Here is a 12,480-nt window from a genome sequence, read left to right on the forward strand (position 1 = left end):
CAATGATGAGATCATGATGTTTAGATTGTTTTAACATCATACATATGTTGTAAATTGTAAAGGTTAATACTATACTATGTTATCAAGCAAATAATCTAGTCGGTAAACCCTAAGGAACCTAGTCGGTAAACCCTAAGGTTATCGCTATCGGTTAATGAAGGAAGAATGTCTACCAAGTGAAGTTTAGTATTTACTGAGTTGTAACCGAGCTATAACATAATGCATTAAATGTTTACATGCGTTATTTAATGAAGGAAGCTGATGAGCTGGAATTGATTAAATGATTGGTATGTCGTGCATGAAGTTTGTTAATGAATCTATGGAAAAGGAAAGTCGACATGAAGATCTATAGTGCAGATTGAACCACAATACCCTAGCACAAGTTCCAAGAAATATATGCAAGTTACTAGGTGGGGTAAAACATTTTCAGATCGAAAGATGCATTGAACTTGGAGAAGTTTGAAGATCTGATGGCTATGATTGATCATGGGAAATGTGATCAAGGAGATTAAGCGGTTAGCTAATTGTTTATAAATAGGAAACTGTTGATAAACAATGTATGCGGGCAGGTGTATGCACAAGGATGCTACATAGTGATTACCAAGCATAGAAGCTTGAAGACCTGTTTGAATAATAGAGTATAGAAGCCTAGCAGATGGACAAGATTAGTTCTATGTCTAGATTGTATTGAACAAATAGGAATGTGCTTTAGCATTTTAGATGTGAAGTTGCAGATAGATTTTTATTACTGTTATTTTGTGAAAGTGATAGAAAATCTCTTAACCGAGTGGACTTAACAGTCTTATTTGTAAAACCCTCTAGCAAGGTGACATTCTGATTGAGTGTTTGAAATCCTTTAACAAGGTCACTTCTAACAAGGTGAAGATCCTAACAGTTCTGAGGGAAATCCCTTAACCGAGTCACATCTAGCAATGTGTTTGTAATCTTTAACAGGATTTGCTTTTAACCGAGCATACTCTAGAAGAGTATATTTCTTAGTGGGTCTGAAATCCCACAGTGGTTTTTACCTATTTGGGTTTCCACGTTAAATTTGGTGTTATGAGGTTTATGATGTTTATATGCTTTTGAGTTTGCATGTTTGATAGTTTTGGTTATATTACTAAAGTATATGTTACTGAGGTTGAATCTGATGTTTTCATGGAAGATTAAATTTGTATGATTCACCCCCACCTCTCATCTTGTTGGCTATTGGATCTGTACTTACATTTAGTATCAAAACTATCAATTGGTATCATAGCTTTGGACTCTAGAAGAAAAGTTTAAAGGCACTTGAGTTAAAGATCCAAAGATGTATAAGAGGGATGCACCGAAGCTGAACAAGTCAAGTTTCTCTACATGGCAGAAAAGGATGAAGCTGCATCTATTAGGAGTTGGAGAATATGTTGTATACTATCTGGAGAATGATTCTATTACACCGAGCACCTATCCATTGACTATGGAAGAGATAAAGGCAAAGCAAGAACATATTCAAGCAATGATTGAAATAACATCTGTATTGACCGATTCAAAGTTTAATGATCTAGAAGGCTGCAATGATGCAAAGGCAATGTGGGATAAGCTCATATCAGTATATGGAGGAGATGAACATGTTCATAGAGAAAAAGTAGATAGTCTAAGAGGGCAACTTGAATCTATGAGGATGAATGAAGGTGAGAACATAACTCAGTACAGTACAAGACTAAAGGAGATTGTCAATCAAATCAAAGGAGCAGGTGGAACTATTGAAGAAAAGGATATAACAAGTAAGTTGTTAAGAACCCTTCTACTAGCTTATGCAATCCGAGTCTCTGCAATCAATGAATTGGGGTCTTTACCTAATATGCCAGTTTCTTTAGATGCTACTATTGGAAAGCTACATGCATTTGAATTAAGTAACTTTGATAACAGTGGATCTACGGTAATAAAAGTTGAATCTGCATTTAGTTCTTTTCATCTTGATGAATCCAATGATTACAATGAAAGAAAGTATAAGTACTCTGAAGGAGATCATAGTGGAGCAAGTGAAAGATTTCGTAAGAACATGGAAGAAGTACACAAACTATATGAGGAAATTAGAAAGCAAGAAGAGTTTGAAGCACTATTAGCCAAAAGGTTACTGAGAGGCAAAGGTAAGTACAAAGGAAAACTACCTTTGAAATGTTTCAATTGTGATAAGATAGGACATATAGCTTCTAACTGTCCTGACAAAGATTCTAGTGAAAAAGAGAGACTATCGAGATGGCAGACAGAAAGATAATGATTACAGAGGACACCGAGGCTTTAGAAGAAGAGATAGAAAGACATGCTTAATACCCGATGAGGAATCCAATGATGATAAATCAGATGAAACTGATACAGAGGAAGTAGTTTATGTGGCTATCAAAGATGGATCAGATGAAGAAAGGTATGAAGAAAAAGCCCTAATATCTCACATAAAAACCAATGATTCTTGGATCATAGATAGTGGATGCTCACATCATATGACAGGAGATAAACACAAGTTTGTTATATTAGAAGATTATGATGGAGGCTATGTTAGATTTGGTAATGATGCACCATGTCTGGTGAAAGGTAAAGGATCTATAACACTTCTTAACAATGCAAGATGCAATGATGTCTATTGGGTTGAAGGTTTGAAATACAATTTGTTGAGTCTAGCACAACTAAACAACATAGGTTACTGAATAGAGTTTCAGAAAGGAATTGTCAAAGTTCATGACAAGAATGGAAAGTTAGCTGCTACCGGGACACAAACAAAAGGTAACACATTTCACCTTGATTCAACTCGTAACAAATGTTTGTATGCAAAGATAGATGATACCTGGTTATGGCATAAAAGGTTTTGTCATGTAAATTTTGATAATCTGATCAAAATAAGCAAGAAGCACCGAGTAAGAGGTCTACCAAGTCTTGAAAAGCCTGAGAATGCTAGATGGGTAAGATGACAAGATCAAGCTTTACAAGTAAGTCTTACACTTCTAAGGGAATTTTAGATCTTGTGCACATTGATCTTTGTGGTCCTATGAAAGTTCAAAGTTATTATGGTGATAAATATTTCATATTATTCGTGGATGACTATTCAAGGATGATGTCAGTAATGTTTTTAAAAGAAAAATCAGAAGCTTTTCAAATGTTTAAATGGTACAAGGCAAGAGTTGAAAATGAAACAGGAAGACAACTGAAATGTCTTAGATTAGATAGAGGAGGAGAGTTCACATCTGATGAATTCAACTTATTCTGCAATGATCATAGTATTAAAAGACAAGTCTATGCACTGAGAACTCCACAACAGAATGGAATAGCTGAAAGAAGAAATAGATCTATTGTGGATTGTTCTAGAACACTGATGATTGAAAAGAAGGTGCCACAAACATTTTGGAGAGAAGCAATAAGTACAACAGTTTACACCTTGAACTGAGTACAATTGAAGAAAGGTACTTTGAAGACACCATATGAAATCTGGTATGATAAGCAAGCTAATGTAAGTTATTTTAAAATATTTGGAAGTAGATGCTATGTTCATAGAGATGATAGAAATGGCAAGTTTGCTTAGAAAAGTGAAGAAGGAACATTTCTAGATTATTCTTCTAGAAGCAAAGCATTTAAATGTCTGATCAAATCATCTAACAAAATAGTAGAAAGTGAAAATGTGAAAATTGATGAATTTGCAGAAAGAAATGATGAAGGAAATTCCAAGGAACCAAAAGACTATGATGAATTTGTCTATGTTCAATCGACAAGTCTTGCTGAGAATACTGTTGAGGAAAATGAAGAGAATATCTAGTTACCGAGTGATGAAGAAGATCATACAGAGCCTACCGAGCCTGTATTAGCCAAGTATGTCAGAAGACATCATGCACCAAGTCAGATTATAGGAGATAAGGATGATCCAGTGATGACAAGGAACAAACTGAGACAGAACACATGTCTGATATCTGAATTTGAACTGAGAACAGTGAAAGAGGCATTTAACAGTGAAGATTGGATAAATGCTATGACATAAGAGATTGATCAAATCAAGAAGAATGACACATGGACACTAATCCCAAGACTGAAGAACAAAAATGTAATCGGTACAAGGTGGATTTTTAGAATCAAGCTAAATAAAAAAGGAGAGGTCATTCGAAACAAAGCAAGACTAGTTTGCAAAGGTTATGCTCAAGAAGAAGGAATTGATTATGGTGAAACTTTTGCACCTGTTGCTAGACTTGAAGGAGTAAGAACATTGTTGGCATATGCTGCTTTAAAAAATTTCAAGGTATATCAAATGGATGTCAAATCTACATTTCTGAATGGAATATTAGAAGAAGAAGTTTTTATTGAACCTGAAGGATTTGTTGAAGACAAGAATAAAGATCAGGTATGTAAATTAAACAAAGCTTTATATGGTTTGAAACAAGCACCTAGTGCATGGTATGAAAGATTGCACTCTTATTTGATTAAGATTGGTTTTATAAGGACAAGTGAGAACAACAATATGTACATGAAGAATGATGAAAACAGAATACTGATCTCAGCCATATTTGTTGATGATATTATATTTTGTGGAAATGACTCTTTATGCAAGAACTTTGGAAATGAGATGAGCAAAGAATTTGAGATGTCATTAATCGGTGAGATAAATTATTTTATAGGTTTACAGATACTGCAAATGAAAAATGAGATTTTCATTACTCAATCCAAGTACATAAAGGAAATCTTGAAGAAATTTGGAATGAAGGATTCAAAACCAGTAAGTACTCCTATGACTACCAACTGTAAATTATCAAAGAATGATGAATTTGCATCTATTGATGAGACACTTTACCGATCCATGATTGGAAAGCTACAATATGTTGTTCATAGCAAACCAGACATAGCACATGCAGTAGGTATAGTTGCAAGATTCTTTGTAGATCCTAAGGAAACACACATGACAACAATCAAAAGAATTTTTAGATACTTGAAAGGCACTAAGGATTATGGCTTAGTATATTAGAAAGGAAATGATTTTGATTTAAAAGTTTATACTGATACTAATTGGGTAGGCAACATTGATGACAAAAAAAGCACAAGTGGAGGAGCTTTCTTTTTAGGAGAAAGACTAGTGAGTTGGCTTAGCAAGAAACAAGGATGTGTTTCACAGTCAACAGCAGAAGCTGAATACATTGCTGCAACATTGAATTGTACCAACATTGCATGGATCAAACAATTGTTGAAAGGTATAAATGAGAAAGTTACCGAACCAGTAACTATATTCTGTGACAATACTAGTGCCATTAACATTTCAAATAATCCTGTTATGCACTCTAAGACAAAGCACATCTCTATCAAATATCATTATCTTAGAGAAGAAGCTCAAGAGAAGAAAGTGGTGTTGGAGTATGTTAGTACAAAGGAACAAATAACAGATATATTCACCAAGCCACTACCAAGGGACACTTTTGAATATTTCAGAAGTAAGTTAGGGGTCCTACCCCTATCTTCTACTCATTGACCGAGTTCGGTGAAAGCATCAATCCGATGAATCTATCAAATATCTTTTAGGAGTTGATGCTGCATTACACACTTTAGGATGTTTTCTAAAGGTGTACAGGAAATATTATAGGAAAAAAACACAGGGAACAAGAATTGAAGACAAAATGCTCTGACCGAGACTGCATTGATACACAAGAGCAGGAAATCACTTCATACAGAAAGAAATTATGTTTTAGTTCTTTACTTTTTGGCATTGTTGTCAAAGGGAGAGAAAAATGAGAAAAGGGGAGAAGACTGAAGTTTGGAAAGAAGACTGAGAAAAGAGGAGAAGTCTAATGTATGGGGGAGAGCATTTCAGCATTTTAGAATCACAACAATCTGAATCTTTTAAGGTCAAATCAATTGGTTTTGCCATTAATGCCAAAGGGGGAGATTGTTGGCAATATAGCATTATAACAGACAATGGGAGATTGTTGACATTTCAATAAGGATATTGAGAAGGTTGTTGATCATTATGGATATAACTGATTAAGGATGTTTAGTGTCTTGATATTATTATTTTGTCATTGATGTCAAGAAATTTATTTTCTAATTAAGTATGATGTTGCCATATCTTGAGAAGTATGATTTGAAGAATATAAAGATGTCGGTAAAAGGCACATGAAAGATTATGATGAATAAGGTATTCAATGGGCAACTATTATCGAGTCAGACAATGATGAGATCATGATGTTTAGATTGTTTTAACATCATACATATGTTGTAAATTGTAAAGGTTAATACTATACTATGTTATCAAGCAAATAATCTAGTCGGTAAACCCTAAGGTTATCGCTATCGGTTAATGAAGGTGGAATGTCTATCGAGTGAAGTTTAGTATTTACCGAGTTGTAACCGAGCTAGAATAGAATGCATTAAATGTTTACATGCATTATTTAATGAAGGAAGCTGATGAGCTGGAACTGATTAAATGATTGGTATGTCATGCATGAAGTTTGTTAATGAATCTATGGCAAAGGAAAGTTGACATGAAGATCTATAGCGCAGATTGAACCGCAATACCCTAGCACAAGTTCCAAGAAATATATGCAAGTTCCTAGGTGGGGTAAAATGTTTTCAGATCAAAAGATGCATTGAACTTGGTCAAGTTTCAAGATCTGATGGCTATGATTGATCATGGGAAATGTGATCAAGGAGATTAAGTGGTTAGCTAATTGTTTATAAATAGTAAACTGTTGATAAACAATGTATGCAGGCAAGTGTATGCATAGGGATGCTACATAGTGATTACCAAGCACAGAAGCTTGAGGACCTGTTTGAATAACAGAGTATAGAAGCCCAATAGATGGACAAGATTAGTTCTATGTCTAGATTGTATTGAACAAATAAGAATCTGCTTTAGCATTTTAGATGTGAAGTTGTAGATAGATTTTTATTATTGTTATTTTGTGAAAGTGACAGAAAATATTTTAATCGAGTGGACTTAACAGTCTTATTTGTAAAACCCTCTAGCAAGGTGACATTCTGATTGAGTGTTTGAAATCCTTTAACAAGGTGAACATCCTAACAAATCTGAGGGAAATCCCTTAACTGGGTCACATCTAGCAATGTGTTTGTAATCTTTAACAGGATTTTCTTTTAACCGAGCATACTCTAGAAGAGTATATTTCTTAGTGGGTCCAAAATCCCACAGTGGTTTTTCCCTATTTGGGTTTGCACATTAAATCTGGTGTTATGAGGTTTATGATGTTTATATGCTTTTGAGTTTGCATGTTTGACAGTTTTGGTTATATTACTAAAGTATATGTTACCGAGGTTGAATCTGATGTTTTCATGGAAGATTAAGTTTGTATGATTCACCCCCCCCTGGCAATTGGATCTGTACTTACATTTAGTATCAAAAATATCAAAGATTATGTCTTAACTGATATTGTTTTGGTCCGCATGTATTGTTGTAGCATGTGAGGTTATTATTTTGTAATTTGCGTTAATGGTTTAGTCAACCTTGAAATATAGGTTGATGACTTGTGTGTCGACTTGAATTTTATCATCAGAATACTACCTGCAACATATTAGTTTCACAAAATACAAAAGGAAATGCTATAGGAAATCCAAACTCAACCAATGAAACTACATGAAATGAATATTAAAACAAAAACATTATTTTTACCTTCATGATTTAAATCCCATTGTGTCCTAACTCCACTGTTCCTAGTTGCAGATGGTGTGTTCCCAGACAAGCACTAATAGCTTCCAAGATGGCATATGAAGAATGGACTGATAATTGATAGTTAACTGATACTATGACCTGAAATGCTAAATGATTATGCTAAATTGCTTCAAGATTAAAACTCACAGATGCATAAGTTTTCACAAATTCTTATCTTGGAAACTCACTTGAAGGATAACTCTTTCTCAACTCAAACTCCTGATTTTATAGACTTTGAGAGGATAAGATGATGTGACCTAGATCAACAGTCATGATCAGATCTGTAGATTTGGATGGTTGTGAGCAAAGGTGAAGGTTGAGAGAAAGGGGGAAGGAGAAGACAAGTGTCACTCATCTCACCTTGATAGGGTTACTGATTGAGAGAATCTAGGGATGGTTGGAGAATATTTAGGCATCAAAGGACAAGAAGACTCAATTCCTTCCTAAGATGTAGAGATGTTGGAGGGAATAGAGAAGAAAATTTAAGAAATATTAATATCTTTAACCACATGTTTGATGAGTTGGCAAAGGAAAGATGGATAGATATTTAATATTTGAGACTATAGGATAGAAGAATAATCATTAAATATTAGATATTCAAATGATTGGAGGAAATAATTAAATATTTAGATATTCAATTAATTGATCAGAAGAATAGGATAAATGAATTAATTAATAAAATATTTTAATTAAATTAATTAATAGAAAGACATGAAATGAATTAAATAAATTAATCTTTTCAAATTAACTATTTAATAGAAGAATAATTATTAAATAAATATAAAATAGTTATTTAATCGCTCATAGCCATTTTTATGTGTATACATTTTGCCCTTCTTTGAAATGATGTCAAGACAACATTGTTTCAAAGATTAAATCAAGTCTTGATAATGTGCCTGATGAAGATTGAAAATCCTGATTGTGTGTCCCCTCGGGAGATTGATCGTGAAACTGTTTAAATTTTTTTAGATAAGCGATTGATCTCACGATAATTGAAAAGGTCCTTCGATTAAATTTATATATGAAAAATAAATATAATTTCTCCATTGAAAAACATTAATTACCCTCCAAATAGTAAATATAAAATTAACCAAAGTTAATTTTAATTTCATTTGCATCGTTGGTAGCTTATGAAGAGATTATCTTGGTGAGGTGGCAAAATGGTGATCCTGTTGGAAAACCATCGATTTGAGCACGTTGAACGATATTAGTGACCTCCTAAGTATGGGTATCCAGTATGTATCTTATTCCAAGCCTTTTTGCAACCTTTCATACAACTTTTCATGCTTGTTTAGCGCATTTTTGGCTATTTTGAAGTTTTGCAATTTTCGACAATCTTGGTTAGCATTTTTGTTTTATTTGTTAGCGCTTTTGAATGTAAAGTTAGCACATCTGATATTTTTAGCACAAATGCTCATTTTGTTAGTGCATTTGTTTTGTCAGCTCTTTTGTTTTTAGTGTTCGTACATTTGATGTTTAGGGCAGCACTTTTGATTGTTTCACACTTTTATTCCAAGGTTTAGTGCTTGTGCAAAAACGGTTCATGCATATGTTCGATTTAGCGCCTGTGTTCAATAGAATAGCACTTTTGTTAAAAATATTAGTGCTTGTGATTCAATTGAATTTGTTTGATGTTGTTCATGTTAAAATTCACTTTGAGGATTAGACTTAGGCATTTTGATGTGCAATTGTGATGGATAGGTACTTGATTGATTGATTTGATAATGTTGATTGATAGGATAAATGATTGATTGATTTGAATTGATTTGATCAGATAGATTATCTCTAAAAACCAATTTAGTTAATGATGAAGAGCATAGCAGAGTTTGATTGAACTTAGTGATTGATATAAAACCATGATTGATAGGTTTAGATTGATTTGATAGCCTGATTTGCTTCATTTGAAAAGATTTACCAATTGTTGATGTGATAGATTAGCGATCTCTTTGATTTGGTAGATAAATGAGTGATTATTGATCAAATTCTCTTGCTAAATAGGAGAAACTTGATGTTCTCTAGTGTCGGGAGAAATTTCCGGCGATGCGACACTTAGTGCCAGAGCTTACAAAGGCAGAGGTGAGACATATAGATGCCTGTAGATTATGCCACTTGTTATACATGCCTGATATTACCCATAATAGGGGATTGTTGATAGCTTTAGCCGAGAGATGGCATACAAATCATAACACTTTCCACCTGCCCACAGGTGAGATTAGTGTGACTCTTGAGGATGTCTATAGGATTCTCCACATCCCAGTGACCAGTGAGTTAGTTCAGTACGATTTTTCAAGATCATGTAAGGATAGAGGTGATGGGGAGGTGTACTCAAAGAGAGTCTTTACTTTGTCAAAAGGCAGTCAAGTGTTGTCCTAGTGGGATTCCTTCATTGTTTATCTAGTCTACTAATCAATTTAGACACCTCAACTCTCTAGGAGTGCTCCCAATCAAGATGTGCTCACTGGTTGCTCAGGTATGGTTGAAATCACAAGGGTAAATCCAACCTTATACTCTCCAACTCCTAACAAATGCTTGTAGAGGTTGTGGTAGGTGTTTATGATGTTTTCCAAGGGTAATCAACTAGTTTTGAGTATGGGTTTGATTCATTTTCCCATTGCTCCTTCCTTGCCCTATTTTCTAGGCCTAGTAGCCCTAGAGCCCCAATTAGCCCTACCTAACTGGTTTTTGTGGATTTACTCACAATTTCCCCAAAGACCCACACAAACTCTTTGATGATTAGGATACCCTTTTGGGACTAATTTTCACTTTATGACTTGAGAAATCTCAGTATGACCGTACAGGTACAGAACCTGAGAAATGCTTGTTTTGGTCTTTTTCTAAGGGTTTGGTGTCTCCTTCATCTGCCACACCCCACTTTCTCATGCCAAACACCTTGCACTTCCAACCATGTTCATCCCTAAAAGCACTTGCATAATTTCATTCATTTCCTAACCGGGCTATCACTGAGCTTTCCTAGGAAATGATGCTCATTGGCCTTTCCACGACCTCCAAAGGAAAATAAAGAATATGTACACTATAAAAAGGTTCTATGGTTCAAATCCCAAGGGTTATTGAGAAGAACTCAAAGGACTTCAAGCTAGAACCATGTTTGGGCCTCTCAAACCCCTGCTCAGGCCGAGAGCTTACAATATTAACAACTCAATCCAAACTTGCACAAAAAATAATCAAAATTATTCTTGAGCACTACAAGAGAATGTACAAAAAAATAAGCAAAGAACATCAATGCATTCAATCCATTAAGTACGGAATGTTGCTCTAATTCTTTGAAAAACACAAGGTAAAACTCAAAAATTGACTCCAAATTGTATTCCAATCTACTCTAGGCATTCAACAACCTCATTACATTCATTATTAGGGAATTTATATGCCACTTTTGGCCTAACTAACTCTCCATTGGTTTCCTAACCAATGCTTTTCTGAAAAAATGCAAAAAATTGCTCAACGGTGCAAAAACTTGTCAAGCAACTTGACAACCTTTTGCCAAAAAGTGCATTTTTTCCTTACATGCTTTTTTTTTTCCTCCAAAACATCTAGGATGAATAAATACTATTAAATTAACATGTACCAATGCTTAACAAGTCTACTAAATGGAATTTACATCAAAATACAAGATTATGCCATTTTAGGCTTAGAAAGGCTTACAAGCCAAGATTGAGCAAATGCATTGTCCTAAGGACATTCAACCTACCAAAATAGTTCAAAATCATATGAGGACCTAAGAGAAGACTCTTAGTCACCATCTCAAACCAAAACATGAACAAACACACCAAAATGAAGAAGTTGTGCTCAAAACTAGGTGCTTCTGCACCATACTCCCCTAATGAAAAGAAGTCAAGTGACTCCTTGAGGAAGAAAAGAAAGTGTAACTCCATGCTTAGAGAAGGCTGCCTTAGGTATCCAAGTAGCCTCTAATGTTGGAAGGTGCTTCCACTAGACCAAGTGCTCCATGTAGGTGGTATGCCTTGTTTTCTTCAAAACTCTAGAATCTAACACCTTCTCGGCTTGGAGATTGGGTGTAGTTGGTAAGGGAAGGTCTGAAAGTGCTTGAGAGACCTCTAAAACTCTTCTATCTTTTGCTGGAAGTGTACCCTTATAATGCACCAAATCTGCAACATTGAAAATGGGTGACAAAGTCATATCATCGGGTAAGTCTACCTTGTATGCATTATTGCCATATTTGGCCAAAAATCTGCAACAACCTATCCTTCTCATCTGAAGATTGCTAGGGACACCTTTCTGAAGTCTTGCCTTGTTCAAATGTACTATCACCATGTCACCAACAACAGATTGGATATCTTTTCTTTTCTCATCCACTTTGTCCTTGATCCTTTGAGTAGTGTCCAATAGGGCTGTCCTAACCTGCTCATGAACCTCTTGCATTGATTGAGCCATGTCTAAGGCATGTCCACTATGATATCCCATCTTTCCCATATCTCTAAGCTCCAAAACTCCTCTAGGATGAATTCCATACACCACCTCAAAAGGACTTTTATCGATGGACCTATTCACACTATCATTGTAGGAAAACTCATCTTGATGGATGATAAGATCCCAAGCTTGACCATACTCTTTTGTTAGGCATATAAGTAGATTTCCAAGTGTTCTATTGAACACCTCAGTTTGGCCATCCGTTTGGGGATGATAGGCTGAACTAAAAGACAAATTAGTACCTAATCTTTGCCACAAAGTCTTCCAAAAATGACCAATAAACTTTGCATCCCTATCTGACACAATGTTGATAGGTAAAGCGTGAATTCTAATAATCTCTTTGAAAAACAAGTGAGCAATGTGGCTAG

This window comes from Cryptomeria japonica, chromosome 9 (assembly GCF_030272615.1).
Source record: "Cryptomeria japonica chromosome 9, Sugi_1.0, whole genome shotgun sequence".
NCBI lineage: Eukaryota > Viridiplantae > Streptophyta > Pinopsida > Cupressales > Cupressaceae > Cryptomeria > Cryptomeria japonica.